At 44.8% G+C, this 26,940-nt stretch overlaps 1 pseudogene; it reads right to left on the reverse strand.

The window, feature by feature from the left end:
* LOC143171967 (protein hinderin-like) overlaps window positions 1-26,925 on the reverse strand; it is a 260,191-nt pseudogene extending 233,266 nt beyond the window's left edge.
* Window positions 26,926-26,940: the final 15 nt, after the last annotated feature.

Below are 26,940 nucleotides of genomic sequence, written 5' to 3' on the forward strand. Positions count from 1 at the left end.
TTAAACTTTCATGAACCATTCTATGTCACTGTTGTGGTTTAACCCGGCAGGCAGCTAAACACCACACAGCCATTCACTCACTCCCCCTCCCCCAGTGGGATGGGGGAGAGAATCGGGGGAAAAAAAAAAAGTAAAATTCGTGGGTTGAGATAAAGACAGTTTAATAGGACAGCAAAGGAAGGGAAAATAATAATAATAATAATAATGATTGTGGGGATGGGAATCTCACTAACGGACATTCCTGAGTTTGATTTTAATGAGCAAGCACTGTACCACCTGGCACGAGAAGGCACATAAGCAGAAGATAATGGAGGAAGGAATGTGCAGCTGGAAGGAGAAAAACAAGATAAAGACCATGAAGGCATTTCGCGTGATCAGGAAGAACGGGCCAATCTGCTAGAGCATAGATGCGTGTGAACGCAAGGCTATAACCTATCTGCAAGCTGCAGGTAGCGCGTGTATACTTCTGCTTGCTATAAAAGATGCTAACAAAGAGCAATAAAGGTCTTTGGTTGCTGCCTGCCAGAGTCCATGCCGCTAATCCCCACAAATGATGATGATAAAGGAATATACAAAGCAAGTGATGCACAATGCAATTGCTCACCACCCGCCGACCGATGCCCAGCCAGTTCCTGAGCAGCGGTCACACCTCCCCCGGCTAACTCCCCCCCCCCCCAGTTTATATACTGAGCATGACGTCATATGGTATGGAATAGCCCTTTGGCCAGTTTGGGTCAGCTGTCCTGGCTGTGCCCCCTCCCAGCTTCTCGCTTGCAGGGCATGGGAAGCTGAAAAGTCCTTGACTAGTGTAAGCACTACTTAGCAACAACTAAAACATCGGTGTGTTATCAACTTTGTTCTCATCCTAAATCCAAAACACAGCACTGTACCAGCTACTAGGAAGAAAATTAACTCTATCCCAGCCGAAACCAGGACAGTCACTTAGTCAATGCCTCTGTTCATTCAAAAGCAAATTGCATGTGAGCTGTACAGGCAGGGAAGAAGTATTTATGATGTACATGTCATAGTAGGAGACAGAAAGTCACAGTACTATGGCTATATATCAGTTAGGAGTGAGGTGAATGCTTGCAAGCACACACACACTCACTCTCTCTGCAAAGAAAGCTATGACCCTCTCCATTCAGTCAAATGCCGAGACAGAAAGAGCTTTCAAAATCCGCATATCACTTAAAATATTTCACTCCAGAATACTTTGTAACCATTCTCGGTATGATGTCTAGCAAGTCCTTAATGCTCAACAGTCAACTGCCTAGGTTCCAGAGGACCTTGTGCTGCTCCCTCTTGGAAGAGCCTAATGTGTCCTGACATTGGCGCAGAGTACGAGGGTAGGAATCTTTCAGTGTCTTCACCATGTCACTGCTCATTTCATTACATAAGCTGATGACTGCTTCAGGAGTAGCCTGCAGTAATGAAAGCTCAGAGAAAGTCTTTTTTGCCTCTTAAAAGTACTCTGCTTGTAGGGAGAGCTAAAATTTGCTCTTACTGTGCCTGCCACTTTCACTACCACACCAGCAGCACCTTGCTGAAAACATGAAGATGCCATGCTGTTTGTTTTTGAAACTAATGGCTGATCACACTCAAGAATTTCCCATTTACTCACAAAGCACTTTGGCGTTCATGGGCGTGACTCATTCTACTCAGAAATTCCCCTACAAAAATAATTTGAAAAGAATCTGCTGACACAATTAAAAAAGTTCAAATTTACAACATTCGAGTCTTTTAAACTTTGGATCCAGTTTGCCTCTCTTTTCACCTTAAGAGGGAAAATAGACTGGATATGTTCAAAGAAAGGCAAAATAATGGTTAGATTTACAGGTGGCAGCACAGAGCAAAAACTAAGATTATTTAGCCTAGAAAGGAGGATTAGAAAGGATACAGCCGAGTCCTTTCTTTCAACGGGTCTCAAAATTCAGTTTCATAAAGTCCCTAACAGCTAACATGATGTCAGCCACTGGAATCCCCAGCAGCAGAGCATTACAGCCCAGTAACTGATTTTCTCAAAAGGAAAGGATAATAATATAGTCAGTGTTAGAATTTACTCACACCAAGACAAAAGTCTCTCCCTGCAGCATATTAGCTAATGCACAGGCACACACCTTCCCAATGTTCAAAAGCACATTGGGAATGAGAGTTGGAGGAAGAAAAGAAAAAATAGGAAGAGAGAAAGAAAAGTACGTTAGCTCTCCTTCAGCAGTCGCAAAAGTCAGGGGAAAGACTAATATCCTGAACTGCTCAAGCAAGATTTGGTTGAAATTCAAGCCCAGGAGTTAATCATATTTTGCTACTGGTTTCCACACAGACAGAATTTTACCACTTTAAAACTGTCCATGCAGACAGTTATTGACCAATCTATTTTGTCCACTGTAGGGATTTAACAGCACGGACTCTGGCAAGCATCAGCCAAAGACCTTTATTGCTCTTTGATCACATCTTTTATAGCAAGCAGAGGTATTCACACGCTACCTGCAGCTTGCAGAAAGCTTATAGCCTTGTGTTCACACACATCTATGCTCTAGCAGACTGGCCCGTTCTTCCTCCTCCTTCCTTTGTTGTGAAATGCCTTCATGGCCTTTATCTTGTTTTCTCCTTCCAGCTGCAGCACATTCCTTTTCCTCCTTTCAGCTGCAGCATATTGCTTCCTCCGTTATCTTCTGTTTACGTGCCTTCTCATGCCAGGTGGTACAATGTTTGCTCATTAAAATCAAACTCGGGAGATTCCCATCCCCACAGTCCACCATCCCGCAATAAAAGTGCAGGAATTAGCCCCAACTACCATCATTTTAATTCATAAATAGTAGCAAAATAAGGAACAGTGAAGTATAGCTCTGGTCAAGTGAGATCTTTATTATTCCAATTATTTACTGCAGGACAGTCTTCCTGGAAAACTTTCAGCATTCTGCTGGTGCTTTTTCTTCTTTGAAATAGCAAAGAATGTTCTACTGCATGTAAAAACCCTCCATCATTGCACAACTAGGGATGAAAATTATGGAGAGTTTTAAAAAAGTGATGAGGTGAGCGGAATTAAAGTTCAACTTCCCTATTACTCTGCAAAGGGCTTTTAATTACATCCAATAAAAATATGATTAGGTTTAAAAATAAAGGAGAACTAAGTATAAAATAATAGTGTTCCACTGATTTTACTTTTCAAAATTAACGTTGCTGCACCTTCTATTTTTCTTCAAAGAAATGTCAGGCAGAAATATCAAACTGTCCTCGGGGAAAAATCACAGCATCTGAGATTTAAGAAGAATCCCATGCTCAAATGAGTTAGTGTACTACTATTCACTAGGGAGCAGTGTATTATGAGGAACAATGTAATAAAAGGCTTTTTTTAATATTAGAATATACCTCTATATATCAACAGTGTCCGAATAGCTCCAACATCTGACAATTTGTAACCAAGCTTCCCAGCAATCTACTCTTTATGACAGCCTTAACTAGTCATTTTCTAACACATGAGGTAGGATAAAATAGAGTTGCAAGCATGAAGAACTTCAGAAATTACGAAAATACTGTATAGCAAGAAATCCTATATTGGTACAAATTATTAGCAGGCAAAATGGTCTACTGGATAAGGATAATCGGAGAGAAAATATTCCTAGCTGCACCAGAGACTTACTGCATGACCTTGAGCAAGTAACTTAATTTCACTGCCCAAATTTTCCTATATAAAAAGAAAAAAGGACAGTAATGCTTGCCAATTATTGCACAGACATATGAAATCTATGGCAAAAAGCAATTCATTAATACCCGAGAACTTGCATTTTGTTCTAGAAAAACTTTGCCTTTATAAATTCTTAGTGTGGACACTAAATTTTAGCCCAAAGGACCCAAGATCATCTCACAAGACTTTCTCCTCTGATGTTGTGTGAAAGTCTGCCGAGGTCCCATGTGCTCCTTTCTCAATTTTACAGCCATTATGTAAGAAGCAGATTCCCAGAGATTCTGAAGCGTTAGGGACACAGAGGGGGAGAAAAATCTCCTCACTCAAATTCAACCTATTTTTCACATCATTTATCTTCGTGAATGCAACTAGCACTGGAATGAAACTTAGAAAAAACCTTTTGCTAAAGCTGAGAAACTTGCACTATTTCAGCCTCTCCTTTCAAAGAATAGAGAGAACTTGAATAAATTAATCAAAGCAAAAGAAAGTTTGGCTATATAAGTTAAAATTACACTGGACTCTATTGCTCTACATGTGCAAACACGGGTAAATACTGATTAACATGTTTCAGCCACAAGATCACCAATCCACCTTTAACGTGGCATTCAATATAAAAGCTTACCCCTGATAAATAAGCACTACAAAGTTTCATATTAACAAAGTTTGTCATTTCCAACAGACAATGTGTTTGTTTAAAGCACAGGATACAAGCAGCAAACAAAACCCTAGCCCTGTGACTAGGTTTATATGAATGAACTACTGCAGGTCACAAAACTTTGGCTCTTGTTTTCAATACATTTAGGGGATTTTGGGTCAGGAAGCAAGGAAAAACCGATCAGGCTGCTTCACTGTTCATACCTCTTCCAACAAGAAAAATTACCTTATGCAAATATTCAGTTCCATAATGCAGTTCTACATTGCTTGATGTTAATTAGAGGAATGACTCTCCTTAAACATAATGCATTTTCAGGTGATGCTTATTCTCACCTGGCAAGTTCTTTAATTAAGTTTGCAATGCATCTCTTGTCCTCAGGACACAAATCCTTTAAAGAAGCACTCTTCATTCCTCCTTCATTAGTGACCTGAAAATTGAAAATAACATTTTAGAAAGTACTCTTTAAAGGAGAACAAATATTTCATAACATATTAAAAGCATTTCAAGACCTAATAATTAGAAGTTGAAAGTAGACAAATTCCAACTGGAAATAAAATACATATTTTTTAAAATGTAAGTACAGTTCAGTGAAACAAATTACCAAATTGTGGAGAATTCTTATAAGAGACTTGTAATTCAAATGCAAGCTGCTAGCTTCAATACTAAACATGCTGGGTAAAGTTTCAAGACATATACTATTCATTGATTCATACTAGATAAAGTGCAGTAGGTTCTCATGACTTGGAAATCTAGTGCAGCGATATCCAAATCCAAGTTCAAACTTCATTATATTAGAATCCTAAAACACAAAGTAAGAAAAAAAAAAATTCCACCTTAGCATTTATGACCAAAGCATACAAAACAGCAAAAAAGGTATGCAATATATCGTTAGTAGAGGTAAGTCCTTATTTCAAAGGATTTTTTTAATACACAGAAAAGTACACACCCTTTCACACATCACTATCGTTTGTTTTTAATCACTTATTTGCTACTTTCCTACTTACTACTCCTTCTTAAAACAAACCTTTAACGTATTCCAGTACTTCAGTTCCTTTAATGCATTCCTTTATCACACTGAGAACTGCAGTATTTGTTATCAATGTCCACCAGAGGGCATATTGCTGTTCGTGTTTGCAACGAGGTTATTGTCATTACCGATTTTGGGTGTTTCCAAGCAGGAAACAGTTCTCAGTTCTAAATTGTTTTTATTTATCAAAAACTACTGTCATCGGTGACTCAGTTCTCCAGTGCTAGCAATAAGCACAAAATAAGAATCCCAAGATGAAAGCAGCAATAAGAGCTATGCTGTTCTGCCCAAGATCTTGGCAAATTTAAATATTTCCACTTAATCTGGCTTGTTTATTTTCAGTTTAGGCTTTTACAAACCTACAAATATTATAAACCTCCCTGAGCACGTACAGTGCTTAACATGAGATACAAGAACACTACCAAATGCCTTGCAGTTTGGCCAAGTTAACACAATACAGCACAGAACAACCTCTGCGCATATAAAGCAAACACTGGGCTTCTCTCCCCTCATTAGCAGTAATGGCAGCTGACCTACACACATCAGAGAGGAAGTGCCCCCTTCCATTCTTAGCTAATTGCTTCTTGAACAGTGGTTTGAAACAATTAAAGGACTATGTCGCTTTTGAAAGAGGTGATGATTTTATACAGACTCATGTTATACCCACCTGACCCTTCAATACACTCTTGTTTTAACTTCAATGTATTTTCCTCGGGGGGGGGGGGGGGGGGGAAATGGAGTTTCACAAGGCAAATTAGACTTCAGGGCTTCTCAAGGGGACATTTGATTTCACAGTTTCCTTCCCAACATATGCTATTTACAGTCATACAAATGAAGAGAGAATAACTTAACCGAATTTAACTTCAACTAAACATATGGTTGAAGGATTTCCATTTCCAATGTTAAAAATATCTGAAAATTATTATGTTTTTAGCAGCTAGGTGATGGAACTTCTTAAAAAAAAAAGTTACAGGACATTTTTCACTCAAATGAAAGGCAGATGCTTGATCACATTAGAGAAGGAGATTTTAACAGAAGGTACCTCAAGCTATTACCCAAACCCATGTACATATTGTCAGACAAACAGATTTGTGGGATGAAGAGGAAAATCTGAAAAGTTAGTCTATGATTTTTTTGTATCACCCACAGGTATGGATAGATGGTGCACAAAAAATTCTCAGTCAGGCTTGTATCATAACATGTAAAAATGAAGCTGTGGAAGGCACAGCAACAGCTCCACCATCAAAACAAGATGACAAATGAGATAGAGGCCAAGACTATAGTCTCCTTTTTCCAGATTTCTGTCCTTTCTACACAGCTCAGGGTAAAACACAGTTTCGTAACTCAGTATTTTCTAGATGAAATGTACTACATAAATGGAAGATTCTCTCCCTTTATAAACCACACCTTGGAAGATGACAATCTGCATGAGAGAAGCAGACAACTTCTGTCAAACGGGAAGTAGGAAGATGGGAAATTTTGGTCAAGACCAGTATAGCAAACCACTGATTTATTAAAAGTACCAGAAAAGCTCCAGCGCTAACAAGACCTTTTTGAAGTCTTCTCCAAAACTTTCACCCTCCTTTGTAGTACTCAAATCTATCTGAATGAAGAAAAGGTAAATCAGTTCTGCCAAGATTCATATTAGAGCAAAACTCAATCCATGCTCTTCAAAAGAGGATTCTGGTAAATCATAATGGTGAGCAAACTACCAGTTAGCAACAACTAAAACATCAGTGTGTTATCAACGTTACTCTCATACTAAATCCAAAACACAGCACTGTACCAGCTATTAGGAAGAAAAGTAACTCTATCCCAGCCGAAACCAGGACAAAACTGTAGGAAAAGTGTCACCTGTTGTCATGGGAGTAGACCAGACAATTCAAAGCAGAGCCAAAGACAACATCAACTGACAAAGCTACTCCTACTACTCAGATGCATTTTTAACTTTTACTATCAAAAATGGAAAGTGATTTTACCTTGCTAACATGAGCAGCCACAGCAAAAAGGTCTCTAAAATTAATTTTACGAGTCTTGTTTCTAAGAGAGATGACTAGAGCAATGAAACTGAATAGACTGAAACACAACTTCTTGTGTGTTTGGCTAGTAACATACAGATTAGGGGCTACTGAAAGCTACACTTTCTCTCTCCATATATGTACACATACACACACAGAAATATATATAATCTGTTTTACATAGGTGGGCAAGCAATCTCGGTGGAAAAGTAATTTTTGCCAGCAAGCCAGCATGTAAGTGGGCAAAAAGGGTAAGAGACTGCAAAAATAATTGTACTCTAAAACTGTTTAAAAGTTTTCAATCTAAACATTTTCTGCCATTTTTCTAACTATGTGCACTCTTAAAAGCAAGGAAAAATTGCCTTTACTTACCTGCTGCCCTGTCAGAACTCCTGTGCTTCTAAGAGGATCCATGGAAACAGAAGCAACAGCTACAGGCACCTTCAGCTCAGTTTCACTTTTTGGATATTTTGGCAAATACCTTGTTCTCAAATTTCCTTTTGTAGACACTCCTGTAGATGAAAGACAAGCAGAACACACAGATTATAAAGACAAAAGGGACCCTTCTCTTGCCTCCTACAACAGGACTTCCACAAATGCATCCTTGCCTTAGCAGCTCTTTTTGAAAAGAATGAGCATTTTAGGTATATGTTTGCAGTTCCCCCCAGGCTCTCAATCCATACAAAATTTTATTGAGATGAACATATCAGTAGAAAAAGAGGTGCACGGCACTGAACTGCACCCAGCGACATGAACATCAAAGTAAATTCTGAAACACACATGTTGTCTTCTGACTGAGGTTCAATGCAAAAATCTGTGTTTGTTTAAGATGCAAAAGCATAAAATTGAGCTTCTGCTTTGACACTCAAAGACAACTAGGAACCAAGCAGCAGTAATGCTATTAAAAGTACCACTCATATGATAAAATCTACCTTTTTTCTGTTATACAGCCAACCTACTGATTGCTCAGACTAACTGTTTGTCCCTGTCCTGGTTTCGGCAGGGATAGAGTTAATTTCCTTCCTAGTAGCTGGTACAGTGCTGTGTTTTGGATTTAGGACTAGAACAAAGTTGATAACACACTGATGTTTTAGTTGTTGCTAGGTAATGCTTACACTAGCCAAGGACTTTTCAGCTTCCCGTGCTCTACTGACTGAAAAGGCTGCAGGTGCACAAGAAGCTGGGAGGGGGCACAGCCAAACTGGCCAAAGGGACGTTCCATACCATGTGACATCATGCTCAGTACATAAACTGGGGGAAAGCTGGCAGGGGGGGGCCGCTGCTCGGGGACTGGCTGGGCATCAGTCAGCAGGTAGTGAGCAATTGCACTGTGCATCACTTGCTTAGTTTATTATTATTATTATTACATTATTATTATTATTATTTTATTTCAATTATTAAAATGTTTTTATCTCAAGCCACAAGTTTTTCTAACTTGTGCTCTTCCAATTCTCTCCCCCATCCCACCGGGGGGGGTGGGGGGAGTGAGCGAGCGGCTGCGTGGTACTCAGTTGCTGACTGAGGTTAAACCACGACAGTCCTTTTTGGCACCCAACGTAGGGCACAAAGGGTTTGAGATAATAACAGATTAACCAGAGCTTATTAAGGAATTTATATCTGTTAACAGTTGTGGGTCACAATGTTGGTTTCTCTGTTCTCGATATTGATTTGTGTAATCTGCATCGTGCTCCTTTTTTTTTCTGTACGTGTTAAAGATTGGTGTTGGGTTTGCAGTTTCCTGTGGTCTGCAGTGATTAGTGATGTCTCGCTTGTGAGGTTTGTTTTTAGAACATTGACCTTGACCTTAGTGTGGTATGTAAGTTTTGCAATGAAGCCGTTACTGTACTATGGATACCATTTCGTGGAGACAACTAGCAATTGCAGTAACTTTTCTGAGTTTTTTTTTACGGAGGAAATACAGGATGGCAGTGCCACTACCTTCTTCTATGATGTTTCCTCCTTCATTACAGTAACTTTTCCGTATTTTGAACACCCTTGGGTAGTTAAGATACTTCTATTGGTATTTCTTTGGAATATTGTTTCGGTTTTGTATAAAGTTAATAAGCAATTTAAGAATATCATCCAGAGATCTGCCCCAAGGCTGGATTAATTATGAGTGGCAGGGTGTGTGGGACAAGATGGGCAAGTACCTAAGCCAATGGGCACCCCCAGTGTTTTGGAACTTCACCCCTGAGCAAGTGCAGAATCCTGAAAAGTTAGAAGAATATTTGGACAAAGTATGCTGTCACCCTGGCAACTCCGGAGAGATGCAGATCACTGCAACGTGCTGGGGCCTGGCCCATGCCTACCGAGCCCTGTTCAACACCATTCAGTACCCTCAAGGGGAAGAGAAGGTCTCTGGATCTGACGATAAAATGACAGGCCCTGCGGCTACTCCAACCCTGGCAACAGGCCCTGCAGCCACTCCGACCCCAGCGACACACCCTGTGGCTGAACCAGAAAGCCAACCTGTGCCGGTATGTCATCCCTGTACACAAGAAGAAATCTTGGAAGCGGAAATCGGCTCATTTAGTAAGGGAGGAAGAAGCTTCTTCTAAAAGGGAGCCAGAGGAAGAAGTAGACGAGGCAGACTATCCTGGAGAAGGGCCATCACGAGAACAGGAGGAGGAGGGCCAGCAACTGCTCGGGGAGGAAGAAGAGGAAGAACTCATAAACGAGGCAGTAACCACCTGATCCCTATCCCTGAGTGAGCTGCGAGATATACGAAAAGATTTCAGCGGTCGTCCAGGCGAGCATATTGTCACCTGGCTGCTCCGATGCTGGGATAATGGGGCCAGTAGCCTGGAATTAGAGGGTAGGGAAGCCAAGCAGCTGGGATCCCTTTCTAGGGAAGGGGGCATTGACAAAGCGATTGGAAAAGGGACACGAGTCCTCAGCCTTTGGAGGCGACTCCTGTCAAGCGTGAAGGAAAGGTATCCCTTTAAGGAAGATGTCATATGTCGCCCAAGCAAGTGGGCCACCATGGAGAAGGGTATCCAGTTCCTGAGGGAATTAGCTGTGCTGGAGGTGATTTATGATGACCTGAACAATGAACAGCTAGCCAAAGATCCAGACGAAGTCAAGTGCACACGACCCACGTGGCGGAAGTTTGTAAGGAGCGCACCATCGTCGTATGCCAACTCATTGGCAGTGATGACCTGGAAAGATGGAGAGGAACAAACAGTGGGTGAATAGGCTGGTCAACTCTGGCAATACGAAAAAAGTCTCTCTTCCTCCCTCGTCTCGGCTGTGGAGAAACTGTCCCGGGAGATCCAGCAATTCAAAGAGGATAGGTCCTACTCCCCACCTGTACGGACCAGTATCTCAGCCATTAGGAGTCAGCGTTCTTTTGCTCAAGAGAGAGAATATAAAGGGTACACACCACGGGGCAACCTTATGGTTTTACCTACGTGACCACAGAGAGGACATGAGGAAGTGGGATGGGAAACATACCGCAGCCCTAGGGGCAAGGGTACGTGAATTGCAAGGGAAAACAATCACAGAAAGGGGTTCTTCCAGGAAAATTGCTGCTCCAGTTTCCAGCGGGCAGTTCCCCAGACAGAGTACAAGGGCTGATCTTACTCCTGATCCTAATGAAGAAACTTCTGACTCGTACGTACAAGAAATGAGAAATGACTACTGTGATGAGGACTAGAGGGGCCCTGCCTCCAGCCAGGGGGAGGAAAGGGACAACCGGGTTTACTGGACTGTGTGGATTCGGTGGCCTGGCACATCAGACCCACAGGAGTATAAGGCTCCAGTAGACACCAGTGCACAGTGTACCCTAATGCCATCAAGCTATATAGGGGCAGAACCCATCTATATTTCTGGGGTGACGGGGGGATCCCAACAGCTAACTGTATTGGAGGCTGAAGTAAGTCTAACTGGAAATGGGTGGCAGAAGCACCCCATTGTGACTGGCCCAGAGGCTCCGTGCATCCTTGGCATAGACTACCTCAGGAGAGGGTATTTCAAGGACCCAAAAGGGTACTGGTGGGCTTTTGGTAGAGCTGCCTTGGAGACGGAAGAAATTAAACAGCTGTCCACCTTGCCTGGTCTCTCGGAGGACCCCTCTGTTGTGGGGTTGCTGGAGGTTGAAGACCAACAGGTGTCAATTGCTACCAGCACGGTGCACCGGCGGCAATATCGCACCAACCGAGACTCCCTGATTCCCATTCATGAGCTGATTCGTCGACTGGAGAGCCAAGGAGTAATCAGCAAGACTTGCTCACCCTTTAACAGTCCCATATGGCCAGTGCGGAAGTCTAATGGAGAGTGGAGACTAACAGTAGACTATCGTGGCCTAAATGAAGTCACGCAAGAATGCATATTCCAAATTACAGTCTGATTGTAAACCCTCTCTATCAAGTGACCCGAAAGAAGAACGATTTCAAATGGGGCCCTGAACAACGACAAGCTTTTGAACAAATTAAAGGGGAGATAGTTCATGCAGTAGCCCTTGGGCCAGTCCGGGCAGGACAAGATGTAAAAAATGTGCTCTCTACCGCAGCCGGGGAGAATGGCCCTACCTGGAGCCTCTGGCAGAATGCACCAGGGGAGACTCGAGGTCGACCCCTAGGGTTTTGGAGTCGGGGATACAGAGGATCCGAGGCCCGCTATACTCCAACTGAAAAAGAGATATTGGCAGCATATGAAGGGGTTCGAGCTGCTTCGGAAGTGATCGGCACTGAAGCACAGCTCCTCCTGGCACCCCGACTGCCGGTGCTGGGCTGGATGTTCAAAGGGAGGATCCCCTGTACACATCATGCAACTGATGCTACGTGGAGTAAGTGGGTCGCACTGATCACACAACGGGCTCGAATAGGAAGCCCCAGTCGCCCAGGAATCCTGGAAGTGATCATGGATTGGCCAGAGGGCAAAGATTTTGGAATATTGCCAGAGGAGGAGGTGACGCGTGCTGAGGAGGCCCCAATGTATAATGAACTGCCAGAAAATGAGAAGCAATATGCCCTGTTCACTGATGGGTCCTGTCATCTTGTGGGAAAGCATCGGAGGTGGAAAGCTGCTGTATGGAGTCCTATGCGGCAAGTTGTAGAAACTGCTGAAGGAGAAGGTGGATCGAGTCAGTTTGCAGAGGTGAAAGCCATCCAGCTGGCTTTAGACATTGCTGACCGAGAAAAGTGGCCAGTGCTCTATCTCTAGACTGACTCATGGATGGTGGCAAATGCCCTGTGGGGGTGGTTGCAGCAATGGAAGCAGAGCAATTGGCAGCGCAGAGGCAAACCCATCTGGGCTGCCACATTGTGGCAAGATATTGCTGCCCGGGTGGAGAACCTGGTTGTAAAAGTCCTTCACGTAGATGCTCACGTACCCAAGAGTCGGGCCACTGAAGAACATCAAAACAACCAGCAGGTGGATCAGGCTGCTAAGGTTGAAGGGGCTCAGGTGGATCTGGACTGGCAACAGAAGGGTGAATTATTTCTAGCTCGGTGGGCCCATGACACCTCAGGTCACCAAGGAAGAGATGCAACATACAGATGGGCTCGTGATCGAGGGGTGGACTTGACCATGGACACTATTGCGCAGGTTATCCATGAATGTGAAACATGCGCTGCGATCAAGCAAGCCAAGCGGTTGAAGCCCCTCTGGTATGGAGGACGATGGCTGAAATATAAATATGGGGAGGCCTGGCAGATTGATTATATCACACTCCCACAAACCCGCCAAGGCAAGCGCCACGTGCTTACAATGGTGGAGGCAACCACCGGATGGCTGGAAACATATCCCGTGCCCCATGCCACTGCCCGGAACACTATCCTGGGCCTTGAAAAGCAAGCCCTATGGCGACATGGCACCCCAGAAAGAATTGAGTCAGACAACGGGACTCATTTCCGAAACAACCTCATAGACACCTGGGCCAAAGAGCACGGCATTGAGTGGGTATATCACATCCCCTATCATGCACCAGCCTCCGGGAAAATTGAACGATACAATGGACTGTTAAAGACTACGCTGAGAGCAATGGGTGGCGGGACGTTCAAACATTGGGGGACACATTTAGCAAAGGCCACCTGGTTAGTCAACACGAGGGGATCTGCCAATCGAGCTGGCCCTGCCCAGTCAGAACTTTTACGTACTGTAGATGGGAATAAAGTCCCTGTAGCGCACATAAAAAATATGCTGGGGAAGACAGTCTGGGTTATTCCTGCCTCAGGCAAAGGCAAACCCATCCGTGGGATTGCTTTTGCTCAAGGACCTGGGTGCACTTGGTGGATAATGCATGCGGAAGGATTGGGAAGTCCGATGTGTACCTCAAGGGGATTTGATTTTGGGTGAGAATAGCCAAGGAATTAAATCGTATGATGTTAATTGCTATATGATACTGCATATCATCGCTTCTGTGGTGGCTATATGCCATATCGTCAGTATTACAGTAAGAATCACCCAGATTAATGAAGAATGAACTTTGATGAAACCGAGGAAAGTGCAGCAATGATAGAACTGGACAAGTGCAGCGGTGGTGGGACCAAAACTGGCTTCAGCATGCAACACCACACACCATCTCTCCTGCCCTGAAGGACTGTTATGACAGAGGGAGCCCAAAGTCATGGACTAAATGAACTCAACGGACATTTTAGAGGGATGGCCCATAGCCTAAGGGAATGATATCTGTGTGTATATATCAAAGACAGGAAAAGTGGTGGTGATTAATTGGGATGTATTGGAAAGTGTGGGGACCTGGGCATGACGTAGATGGTAGAGAACAAGGGGTGGATACTGTCCTGGTTTTGGCAGGGATAGAGTTAATTTCCTTCCTAGTAGCTGGTACAGTGCTGTGTTTTGGATTTAGGATGAGAACAAAGGTGATAACACACTGATGTTTTAGTTGTTGCTAAGTAGTGCTTACACTAGTCAAGGACTTTTCAGCTTCCCATGCCCTGCAAGCGAGAAGCTGGGAGGGGGCACAGCCAGGACAGCTGACCCAAACTGGCCAAAGGGCTATTCCATACCATATGACGTCATGCTCAGTATATAAACTGGGGGGAGTTAGCTGGGGGGCGGTGACCACTGCTCGTGAACTGGCTGGGCATCGGTCAGCAGGTGGTGAGCAATTGCATTGTTCATCACTTTTTTTTTCCTATATCCTTTTATCATTATTATTATTTTCCCTTCCTTTGCTGTCCTATTAAACTGTCTTTATCTCAACCCACAAATTTTACTTTTTTTCTTCCGATTCTGTCCCCCCACCCACTGTGGGGCAGGGCGGGGGAAGCGAGCGAACGGCTGTGTGGTGTTTAGCTGCCTGCTGGGTTAAAACACAACACCCAAATGTTTTCAGGTTGTGGTGTCACTGTAAAAGCTGTGTTTGAAAACAATTAGAAAATTCTGAAGGGGGACTAAGAACACCCATCTTTTCCCCAGGGATTTACACAAGCATGCATTCAGTAAATCAAGGTCATGAGAACTAATAAATTTTTTTTTTTTTTTTTTTTTTTTTTACACAAGGAATCTTCTTTTTAATTTTTCTCTTCAAAATTTACAAAAGACCTGAACATCTCTAATGCTTCAACATTCTTTGGAGACCACATTAAAAAATACAGCTTACCTTATAGATTGGATAAAACTATGCTGTACCTGCAATAGAAACAACTCCCCTGAAACTATTCATCTTATACAGTATGTTTATCTAAGCAGCAGAGCATAAATCCTCTGCTATAATCCTGTGTCTCATTACAACTTGTGATGGCTCTGTACCTTACACACTTAAGTACACAAACCACATACCTGAAAAAACACTGCAAAGTTTAGCATTCACAGGAAAAACCTTTGTTTACAGCTATTAGAAGGTCATACCTGAAACAGATACCATTGGCTGTTCTTCATCAGAAACTGCATGTGGCTTTGTTAAAGGTAAAAAACAAAAAGAAAACAAACTTGGCCCTTTAAACAGAACTATAAAAATAAGTATTTTGGCTCTTAATTTTAAAAGACTGTTGATAAGAAAACAAACTGGCAACACTTTGGGAGCACCAAAAGCAAGAAAAACTTGACTAGAAAAAACAAACAACGCACAGATTGCTAAAAAAAAAGCATTACTCCTCCTTCACTGTGCATTAACTTTCAGCCTGTAAAGATTATCTTAGAGGTCACCTTCACAAAAGATCCCAGGGACCAGCCCCAGTTGCAAGTGCAATTACTAAGTACAGAATCATAGAATCATTAAGGTTGGAAAAGACCTCTAAGATCATCGAGTCCAACCGTCAACCCAACACCACCATGCCCACTAAACCATGTCCCTAAGGGCCTCATCTACACATCTTTTCAATACTTCCAGGGATGGTGACTCAACCACTTCCCTGGGCAGCCTGTTCCAATGTTTCACCACTCTTTCAGTAAAGAAATTTTTCCTCACATCCAATCTAAACCTCCCCTGGCGCAACTTGAGGCCATTTCCTCTCGTCCTATCCCTAGTTACTTGGGAGAAGAGACCGACACCCACCTCGCTACAACCTCCTTTCAGGTAGTTGTAGAGAGCGATGAGGTCTCCCCTCAGCCTCCTTTTCTCCAGGCTAAACAGTCCCAGTTCCCTCAGCCGCTCCTCATAAGACTTGTTCTCCAGACCCTTCACCAGCTTCGTTGCCCTTCTCTGGACACACTCCAGCACCTCAACGTCCTTCTTGTAGTGAGGGGCCCAAAACTGAACACAGTATTCGAGGTGCGGCCTCACCAGGGCCGAGTACAGGGGCACGATCGCTTCCCTGTCTAAGCCGTGAGCCGCCAGCTTCTCTAGGAGAATGCTGTGGGAGACGGCGTCAAAGGCCTTACTGAAGTCCAGGTAGACCACATCCACAGCCTTTCCCTCATCCACTAGGCGGGTCACCTGGTCATAGAAGGAGATCAGGATGGTCAAGCAGGACCTGCCTCTCATGAACCCGTGCTGGCTGGGCCCGATCCCCTGGTTGTCCCGCTCATGCCTTGTGAGCGCCCTCAAGATGAACCGCTCCATAATCTTCCCCGGCACCGAGGTCAGGCTGACAGGCCTGTAGTTCCCCGGATCCTCCTTCCGGCCCTTCTTGGAGATGGGCGTCACATTGGCAAGCCTCCAGTCATCCGGGACCTCCCCCGTTAACCAGGACTGCTGATAAATGATGGAGAGTGGCTTGGCGAGCTCCTCCGCCAGCTCCCTCAGCACTCTCGGGTGGATCCCATCCGGCCCCATAGACTTGTGAGCGTCCAGGTGGTGTAGCAGGTCGTAGAAGCAGAAGTAATTATTAGAAGTAATAATATTTATTTAAATTAGAGCAGGTTATCATTATATAAGGAACCCCTTGATATGTAGGGAAGACAAATTCCGAAAAGTGTATATTCATACTGCTATGAAATACCACATTTTGTACAATATATTCTAAGATACATAAATGAGGATAAACACAAAAGGTTTAAAAGAAAGTTGGTCATTCTCATCTGATCATCACATGATGAGTAACAGATTACAGCTTGAGGACTGATTTTCTTTAAGAAGATCAAGATTTGTTCTGTAGCAGTTTAAAAAAAAAAAAAGTGCTATTTCAAGAACTTTCAAATAACGCAGGGCTTTAATTATTCAATTATTTGACTGCAGAAAACACTTAAAAATCACAAAGGACCAGGCACCAAATTATTTGTGCTATGTTAGCAGTCACTGAACTTGAATCCTCGCCTCCTAGAAGTCACTAAAAATAGGACTCAACACAATTCAGGGAAGGGTGTAAACTGTAGTGTCTTCCTTAAAGCAACAGTTTCACTTAGCTGAATGTAAAGATTTTTATTCCCACATAAGTAATTAACATTATACTAAAGTGAAAAACAAAAGCACAGGGCACAAAATTCTGCTCCACTATCTTTTGTTTATACCTCTTTACTTTCCTCAGCCTTCTAAGGTTGGCCAATTAACTCAATTACCCAATTTCTGTACTGCTTACAGATAAACGCATTTAAGGTTTTGCAGTTGTCTTCATACAATAAAGTCAAATTGTGAAAATATTTCAATTAACCTATACAAACTATTTCTCAAAACTCTTGTGTGGGGATGGGAATCTCACTAACAGACATTCCTGAGTTTGATTTTTAATGAGCAAACACTGTACCACCTGGCATGACAAGGCACTTAAGCAGAAAACAACAGAGAAAGGAATGTGCAGCTGGAAGGAGAAAAACAAGATAAAGACCATGAAGGCATTTCACATGATCAGGAAGAACGGGCCAATCTGCTAGAGCATAGATGCGCGTGAACACAAGGCTATAACCTATCTGCAAGCTGCAGGTAGTGCGTGTACACTTCTGCTTGCTATAAAAGATGCTAACAAAAAGCAATAAAGGTCTTTGGTTGCCGTGTCTGCCGGAGTCTGTGCTGCTTTTCACCCCCACAAATGGCGCCCAACGTGGGGCGAAAATGCTGGAACTGAGCACTGGTGGGGAGCCAGCTGAACGAGTCACAGCCAGCGGCAGACAGAGCAGTCTCAGGAAAGAGCTGGAGCCGGAACTTTGAATCATCGCCTCGTCGGAGCAGAGGTGAGCAGCTGGGAAACTTAAAATGGGATCGCAACTAACTAAGGAGGAGGAATCTATACTATGTATTATTAAGAAACTGTTAGAAAAGCGTGGAGTTAAGTATGATGACCATACCCTCCGCCTATTGCTTTCATGGCTAAAACGAAAGGGAATTCCCCTTGATTCGGCTACTGCTTTTAACGGCGAGCGGGAGACCCGCTACGGGGCGCAGGACTTGCTCAGTTAATGGGGGAGGACCCTATCAATACGCCGCAACTGCAGGCACGGCTGGCGCCTGAAATTTTAAGACAATCAGCAGACCTTGCGTTTCAAGCAATGGTAAAGGTCCCTGATACAGGACGACCGGTAAAATCTTTTACTAGCATTAAGCAAGGGACCAATGAACCTTATATGGATTTTATCGACAAGCTCCAAGAAGCTATTCAAAAACAAATACAAAATCCTGAAGCCAAAGAGGCATTGCTTATGAAATTGGCTATAGAGAATGCCAATGAGGACTGTAAAAGAGTCTTACAGACATTGCGAAATCCGACCATAATAGACATGCTTAACACGTGCAATCGTGTGGGTTCAATTACACATAAGAATGAGGTTTTTGCAGCCTGTTTAGCCGCTGCCTTGCGTCCCGGTAACAAAGCGTGTTTCCGCTGTGGAAACTCGGGGCATTTTAAACGGCAATGTCCTGAGAATCCTGTACAGAAGGGAGAATCAGAAGGAATTCAGCAGCCCCCTGGTATTTGCCCACGCTGCCGCAAGGGGAGGCACTATGTTAATCAATGCCGGTCGAAATACGATCTCCGCGGTCGACCCTTGTCGGGAAACGGGAAGTCGAGCGCGAGGTGGGGGCGCGCACCGACACAAATGCCACCCCAAAATCCCCAACCCCAAAACCCCATGAGACCGCTGTCTCAGCAGGCCTGGATCACCTCAAGGCCAGAACCATCGGCAGTGCCGGAGTGGATGTCTCCACAGCCACCAATCTCTCTATAAACGATCAGACTGTGCACAGGGTGCCCCTCAATGTGAGAGGCCCCCTTGGCCAGGGGCTGAGTGCCCTATTGGTGGGGAGGTCCAGTGCTACTATGCAGGGTTTGTTTGTGTTACCTGGGGTTATCGACTCGGATTATACGGGACAGCTGCAAGCGTTGCTATGGACCCCCTCTCCTCCAGTGTTTATTCCAGCTGGAAGCAGGATTGCACAGCTAGTTCCTTTTAAGAGTATGGTTTGTAATCGGGATCCTATTTCCCGGGGACTTGGTGGATTTGGGTCCACAGGTGAACCAAATATTTTTTGGACTCAGCTTGTCCAAAGAACTCAGCCCACTTTGACCTGCACTCTAAAGAATAAAGGCAGCAAACCGGAACAACTGGTAGTGAAGGGAATGATAGATACAGGGGCAGACGTTACTATCATCAGTACTGCAAAGTGGCCTGGATCATGGGAAACCATCCCGGTCAACACGGGGCTAGTGGGAATCGGAGGCCTGTCGACGTCCAGGCAGAGTGCCAACTTAATACAGATTGTAAGCCCGGAAGGACAGGTTGCAACTATTCGACCTTTTGTGGTTCCTGCGCCGTTAAACCTGTGGGGACGAGATGTCTTGAGCACTTGGGGACTAGTGATTGGCACTGCTGATCCGCATCAACATTTTTAGCGGGGGTCACTGGCGCTCGGCCCACCGTTCGACTCACATGGCTCACCGATCAGCCAGTGTGGGTGGATCAGTGGCCCCTATCACAGGAAAAGGCCGACGCGTTGCGAACGTTGGTGGACGAGCAAGTGAGTCAAGGACATCTGGTTCCCACCACCAGCGCCTGGAACACCCCAGTGTTTGTTATAAAAAAGAAAAGTGGAAAATGGAGACTTCTACATGATTTACAGCAAGTAAATGCCGTGATTCAAGATATGGGGACATTGCAACCAGGTATGCCTTCACCGACATTGATACCTCGTCAATGGGACATTGTGATTATCGATTTGAAAGACTGCTTTTTCATGATTCCCTTAGCGCCAGAAGATGCTCCCAGATTTGCCTTCTCTCTCCCAGTTGTAAACCATCAAGGGCCTAGGTTGCGATATCATTGGATGGTGTTGCCCCAGGGCATGAAAAACAGTCCCACAATATGTCAAATGTATGTTGCGCGTGCGTTGTCGCCCATAAGAAACAAATATCCTGACTTAATTTGTTATCACTACATGGACGATATTTTAATCGCTGGACGAGACCCAAAGGAACTCGTCACAGTTATGAAAGATATGTTGCAGGGGTTAAAGACATACGGCTTGCAAATAGCTCCTGAAAAGGTACAAGTGCAAGCCCCGTGGAAGTACTTGGGGTGGAAGATTTTAGAACATACGATACAGCCCCAACCCATAACCTTGCAATCTAACATTAAAACACTGAATGACTTGCAAAAACTAGTAGAGACTATCAATTGGGTACGCCCATTGCTGGGAATAGATAATGACATGTTAAACCCACTGTTCAAGTTGTTAAAGGGTAATCCTGAGTTGACATCTCCACGAGAATTAACGACAGAGGCCAAACAAGCGCTACAAAAAATATCACAGGCGCCTACCGAAAGGCAAGCACAACGCGTAATTGAAGGATTGGGAGTTAACTTGTATGTCCTGAATCAGTCCCGACAAGCAGTGGGCCTCTTAGGCCAATGGGACAGCAAGGGTACCCAGGATCCCTTAGCCATCATTGAATGGGTATTCCTGCCGCATCAAGCACCAAAAACGATAGTGACGAGGGTGGAAATGTTTTCGATGCTTGTGCGAAAGGGACGCGCGCGATGTTTGGAATTAACGGGCACAGATCTTAAAACAATTTATCTCCCACTGACTAAAGACCACCTTAATTGGTGTGAGGCTAATAGCCTAGAACTACAGATAGCGCTGGAAAACTTTAAGGGACAAATTCTAATTCACTATCCATCTCACAAATTATTCTCCCTTAATGAGGAAATTAGTATAATTCCTGAATCGTTGAGTAAGGAGGTACCTGTCGAAGGACCCACCTTATTCACCGATGGATCAGGACGAACAGGTAAGGCAGTTATAGTGTGGTGTGAAAAAGGGGAATGGAAACATCAAGTTCACCATGTTGTAGGAAGTCCTCAGCTGGTGGAAATATACGCAGTAATTCAGGTCTTTCGCCAATGGGAAATGCCATTAAATTTGGTTACTGATTCTCAGTACGTCGCCAACGTTGTCAGGCGCTTGGAAAAGGCTTGGCTCAAAGAAGTTGATAATGAACCAGTGTTTTTAATGTTCAAACAGGTATGGGACTTGTTGAATCGCCGCGTAAACCCGTATTACGTGCTCCACGTGAGGAGTCATACCTCTCTCCCAGGGTTTATATCAGAACGGAATGCGCGAGCTGATCGTCTCGCTGCCCCTGTATGGACAATCCCTGTACCATACGTTTCTACACAAGCCCGATTGTCGCACGAGTTTTTCCATCAATCTGCCCGAATGCTGCGTCGACAATTTGGGTTGACTTGGGACACGGCACGAAGTATCGCACAAATGTGTCCTGACTGTCGGCAATTAGTTCCCATACCCCAAACAGGGGTAAATCCCCGAGGAGAAAAGGCCCTACAGATTTGGCAATCCGATGTTACTCATATCGGAGAATTTGGCAAACAAAAATATGTGCATGTTTCCATCGATACGTTCTCCGGAGCTCTATGGGCGACCGCAGAGACCGGAGAAAAAAGCAAAGATATTTTACGGCACTGGAAAGGGGCCTTTGCTGCTCTAGGGGTTCCACACCAGATCAAAATGGACAATGGGCCCGGGTACATAAGCGCAAAAACGCAGGCCTTTTTGGCACAATGGGGCATTCAACATATCACTGGTATCCCTTATTCCCCTCAGAGCCAGGGCATCGTTGAGCGGGCTCATCTCACTCTCAAGCAGCTACTACAAAAACAAAAAGGGGGAATGCTAGGGGAATCACCGCAAGCCCGCCTCCATAAAGCAATATATGTGTTAAATCATCTTACAATAAGGGAAGACAGGACAGCAGTTGGCAGCCCTAACACAGTAATAGCGAGACACTTTACATCTTGTAACTCAGCTTCTCCGGTAGGAGAAAGGGCTCGGGTGTGGGTCAAGTCATTGGAAAACAGCCAATGGGAAGGCCCTTATGATCTTATAACATGGGGGAGAGGATATGCTTGTGTTTCCACAGATCGTGGACCCCGGTGGATACCTGCCCGCTGCGTTCGACCGTATCTGGACAAGGAGCCCAAGGAGCCCACAGATGCATCAACGGTTTGAAGTAGATTACTGGGACTTACACAAAGTATCTCATTCGATATTTGGGGAACTACCTAGTGGGCCAGGCCATGCCGGGGTATATAGGGGACCAAGTGGGTTGCCATTAGCCGTAGACTGGGAACACCAGGCGGCAGAGAACAGTCAACTGGATAATCGAGAGGTGACAGGAATTCCCTGCCTCCAGTGTCCCGGATCAACACATCACGCATGGACTTTGTGCAAATGTGATAATTGCAAAAAAAACCCTGGTATTGTCACTCTCAGTTCCGGGCGGGAAGGTGCACAAGGTGTAAAGGGAATACCACCGGGAACACCGAACCACAGAATCTACAGCTAGTGTGTGGGAGATCACATTGTGTCCCCCAGCTGTGGACTGTGTGGGAAACGGACTGGGAAAGTACCAAATGACAGTGTGACAAACGACTTGGGTGGAAACGGAACAAAAAGAGAACGTAAACCATGACGCCAGCATGGGGGGGTGTCTTGTGGCTAGTATCACTGTGTGCGGTTGCTGCGTTATGGGCACCCTCACAGCCGAAAGAAAATGTTTGGGTAACTCTGGCCAATCAGACAGGACAGGATTCCATCTGCCTGTCGATATCTTCCCCCGGTAACCCCTTTTCTACCTGCCTAGTGGGGCTTCCTTTAGATAATTGGGACTTGGGCCTGATTAGTCCTTTCAAGGAGGCCTGCGGGGGGGGACGACACGCCACTGATAATTGGGATGGATGCCTACCACATCTTAATCACTTGCCAATAGAACCTCAGGAACTCGAGCTATTAGGGTCCATAAAAATAGATTGGTGTTTGTATTTCAATTATTCAGGGGCAAATGTTTCCTGAGCCTGGCCTGGCATTCCCTCTCATATTAAAGGTGGGCCGTGTTCGTTGGGAAGATTAACTCTACTAATGCCAAACACATCTATGATCCTAGACCACAGGAGGAGCACCCCTAAGACGCGCAGTAAGCGCAGAGCACATGCCTACACTTCACAACGTGATGATGCTGTCGACCTATGGAACCGGAACACTATAGCTGCGGTTGCAATCTTGGCTCCAGGTGTCGCAGCAGCAAAGAGTTTGGTCACATTAAATAAATTAGGATGCTGGCTAGCGAAACAATCAAATGCAACCTCTGAAGCACTAACGGGATTACTAATGGATGTAGATTCTATACGACATGCTACTTTGCAAAATAGAGCAGCGATAGATTTTTTGCTTTTAGCGCAAGGCCATGGGTGTGAAGAGTTGGAGGGAATGTGTTGTATGAACCTATCTGATCATTCGGAATCAATTCACCACAGCATTCAGATGTTGAAGGAAGGAGTACAGAAGCTAAGAGTGGAAGACCCCTGGGATTGGCTGGATAAATTATTCGGGAAATGGGGTCTAAGTGGCTGGTTAAAAGGACTAGCCAAGCTAGGAGGGCTATGCTTAGTAATGTTCCTTTGCATCCTGGTTTGTGTGCCGTGTCTGTTACAAGGTATGCGAAAAATGATTGAAAGATCTGTTTCAGCAGTGTTTCTAGTAAAACAAAAAGGGGGAGATGTGGGGATGGGAATCTCACTAATGGACATTCCTGAGTTTGATTTTAATGAGCAAACACTGTACCACCTGGCATGACAAGGCACTTAAGCAGTAAATAACAGAGAAAGGAATGTGCAGTTGAAAGGAGAAAAACAAGATAAAGACCATGAAGGCATTTCGCATGATCAGAAAGAACGGGCCAATCTGCTAGAGCATAGATGCGCGTGAACACAAGGCTATAACCTATCTGCAAGCTGCAGGTAGCGCGCGTACACTTCTGCTTGCTATAAAAGATGCTAACAAAAAGCAATAAAGGTCTTTGGTTGCCATGTCTGCCGGAGTCCGTGCCGCTTTTCACCCCCACACTCTTGCTTTAACTAAAATTTGAGTTTGATAGTACCATCTCAAAAACTTAATTTAATAAATTACCACACAGTGGAGAAAATTAGCAACAGCCTAGAAGCTTTCCCCTGTGGACAGCAACTTCAAATTCTATCAATACCCACTATCCATCACACAACTGGAACTTGGCACACTGGAAGGGCTTGATCACAGGCTCACTTGTGATCTTGTTGATCCACTTTATCACTTGTAAAAAAATATCACTCATCAGTCTTATACCAGTTTGAGAATATGTTCACTTAGTACTGCTGTCAAAGTCATCTCTCTCTACAAATGCTGAAAGCACTTTTGTTCTCACCTGTAAGCTGCTGCCTGCTATCTCTAACTGTCACAACAGCAGGATCTTGCTATAAACCAGGTGAGGAAGGTGAATAAACTCTGAAAGTAAAGCACTGTCCCCCCTCTTTCCAAAAAGCACCAAGGTAGATCAAAAGTCCAAGTCTGGATCACAGCCCATCCCAAACAGCTGTGTCAGCACAACTGCAACAGCAATCTGCAGGATACTGAGGAAAGTATCTTCAACTCATACTACTACTAGAAACAAACTTCAGCATAGGTGATTGCTTTCTCAACTGACATATGGTTAATCTGTGTGTCAACACATGGCTATAGGAAATAAAACAGATTTGCCTAAACAACATTCAGCTTTTGAAGTTTGCCTCCAGTTTTGGCACTGTTGTGGGTAGATACCTAGTAGCAGGATGAAAAAAATTAGTCAAAGCTGTTGCTGTTACTCCCCTCAGCTACCAGGACCACTCTCCCATGAAGGTTTGCAGCCTAATGTATTAGAATAAACCAAAGTCAGATCAGGTTACCTTAATCAGCTGGACTGAAAATTGCAGTGACTCAGGAGCTGATTCATAAACAGGTCCAATGTCCTTGTCTCAGAGTGAAAGACTGAGGACAGTACCAGCATCAACATTAATCCACTGCCACATTCCTCTCAAGATTCCCAGTAAGGTGACTATACACATTATAAACCTTGTACCACCACAGCTAATGTTCAAGGCGACAGCAGAGACAGTCATCACAGGCAGAGAAACTGAACATCTTATGACGCTGTATGGCTCCCTTACAGCAAGCTAGAGATGCACAACAGTGCAACATCTTGCTATGCTGTATCTATTCGGAAATTATAGAGAGAAGTTCAGTTTTGCAAAGTTATTAAACTAACATTACCAAATCCCTCAAGTTCCCCACCCCCCTTTTTCAAAGCATCCCCTATTATTTGCTCTTATGCTATATGTATTTCAGGATATTTAAACTTTTCCAAGATCAGAGGCAACACTACCTACTTGCAAAAACATGTAAAATGGAAATGGTTGTCAGAAAGAGACGCATTCCTTGGAATATCCTGATGCATGAGGCCACTGCTGGGCTCAAGAGACCATATTTAGTCATGGGAAACAACCTGTCACCCCAGTAGTTAATTGATAAAAATACACTGTCATTGTATCTGCATCAACACTTCCACAACTGAAGAGTAGTGAGCGTGGCAACAAATCTTACAGGTGACTACCAACCTTCACCCTATCAAATCACAGAGAAAGTCGCAGGGAATTTTCTATACAAATGGGAAATCTTCCAAGATTTGTAACAATGTGCCCCCTAAACAGTCCATTGGATGGTTGGCCCATTTCATTTGTGCATTGTTTTGCAGTGGGTGTGCAATCAAACATAAACACAAGAGCACACACACCCTTCTTTTCAATCACTTCTAGCTGATGCTGGAATCCCACTCTGTGCAAGCAACAGCAATGCCTCAAATCCCTCATACCTACAGCTAAATTGTCAGCTCCTAAATTTCTGCCAGGCCAGACTGCCAGTTCTACCCTAATGTCTTCAAGTAGCTGAGCCTCTAACTCAGCCACATGAGCCGAAACATCAATGCCACCTCCTTCTGGTTCTCTGAACCATGTAAGCGCATCTCTCTAGCCAAGCTTTTACAGGTTGAATCCCCAACACCACAACCATCACCTACTCCATCTACGCGTCCAGCCCCATGTAGTCTCCCACAACTGGAGCTTGCAGATGAAGCCACCACAGCCTCCCACTTCTCTTTCACAGATAGAGCCCTCCAGCCCCCAGTCCCCCACAGGCTCACCCTAAACGTTATGCCTGTAGTCAAGCTTAGACACCAATCACAAAAGACACATCTTTTTCTTGCTGCCTGAACCTCTAGCCTCAGTTTCTCTCTGTTGATTCCCTTCCACCTTTCCATAACCTGAATCCAGTTCCCCCATTTCCTACATATTTACCTCCCCCAGGACTTCATCACTAAGTCACACAGAAGGTGGACACCCAACCCTCCCTCCTCTTGCAGGACACCTTCGCTTTAAAATCCCACATAACTCTCCACTCCCTGCACACAGGCACATGCCCAACCTCTCTCCCCAGGCCGAGCTCCCCCACACTTGCGAGTTGAGCCCCCATATCTCCTGTGCCACGGCCACAAAACCCCACTCGCCCCACATCGACTCCAGCCTTCTCTACACCAAAACACCAACGCAGACGCCCCCGTCGCCTGCCCTGGCAGGCCGAGCCCCCACCCTCAGCTTCCCCACCGCACCGCCTCCCCACAGCTCACAGCCTTCCCTGCCAGCCCCCTCCCGCCCCGCTCCCCTCCACACCGCCCCCCGGGCCCCGCCCCGGCCCCCACGCCGAGAGGCCGCCCACCCAGGCCCCCCCACCACGGTACAGCCCCGGAGCGGAGGCCCCGCCGCGGACCCCCCGAGCTGCCCCCGCCCTACGGAAGGATACTGTCCCAACTCCAGTAAACGCCTCGGCCCGGCAGCCACCTACGCCATCTTGAAACAACCGCCA

This window comes from Aptenodytes patagonicus, chromosome W (genome assembly GCF_965638725.1).
Source record: "Aptenodytes patagonicus chromosome W, bAptPat1.pri.cur, whole genome shotgun sequence".
Lineage (NCBI taxonomy): Eukaryota > Metazoa > Chordata > Aves > Sphenisciformes > Spheniscidae > Aptenodytes > Aptenodytes patagonicus.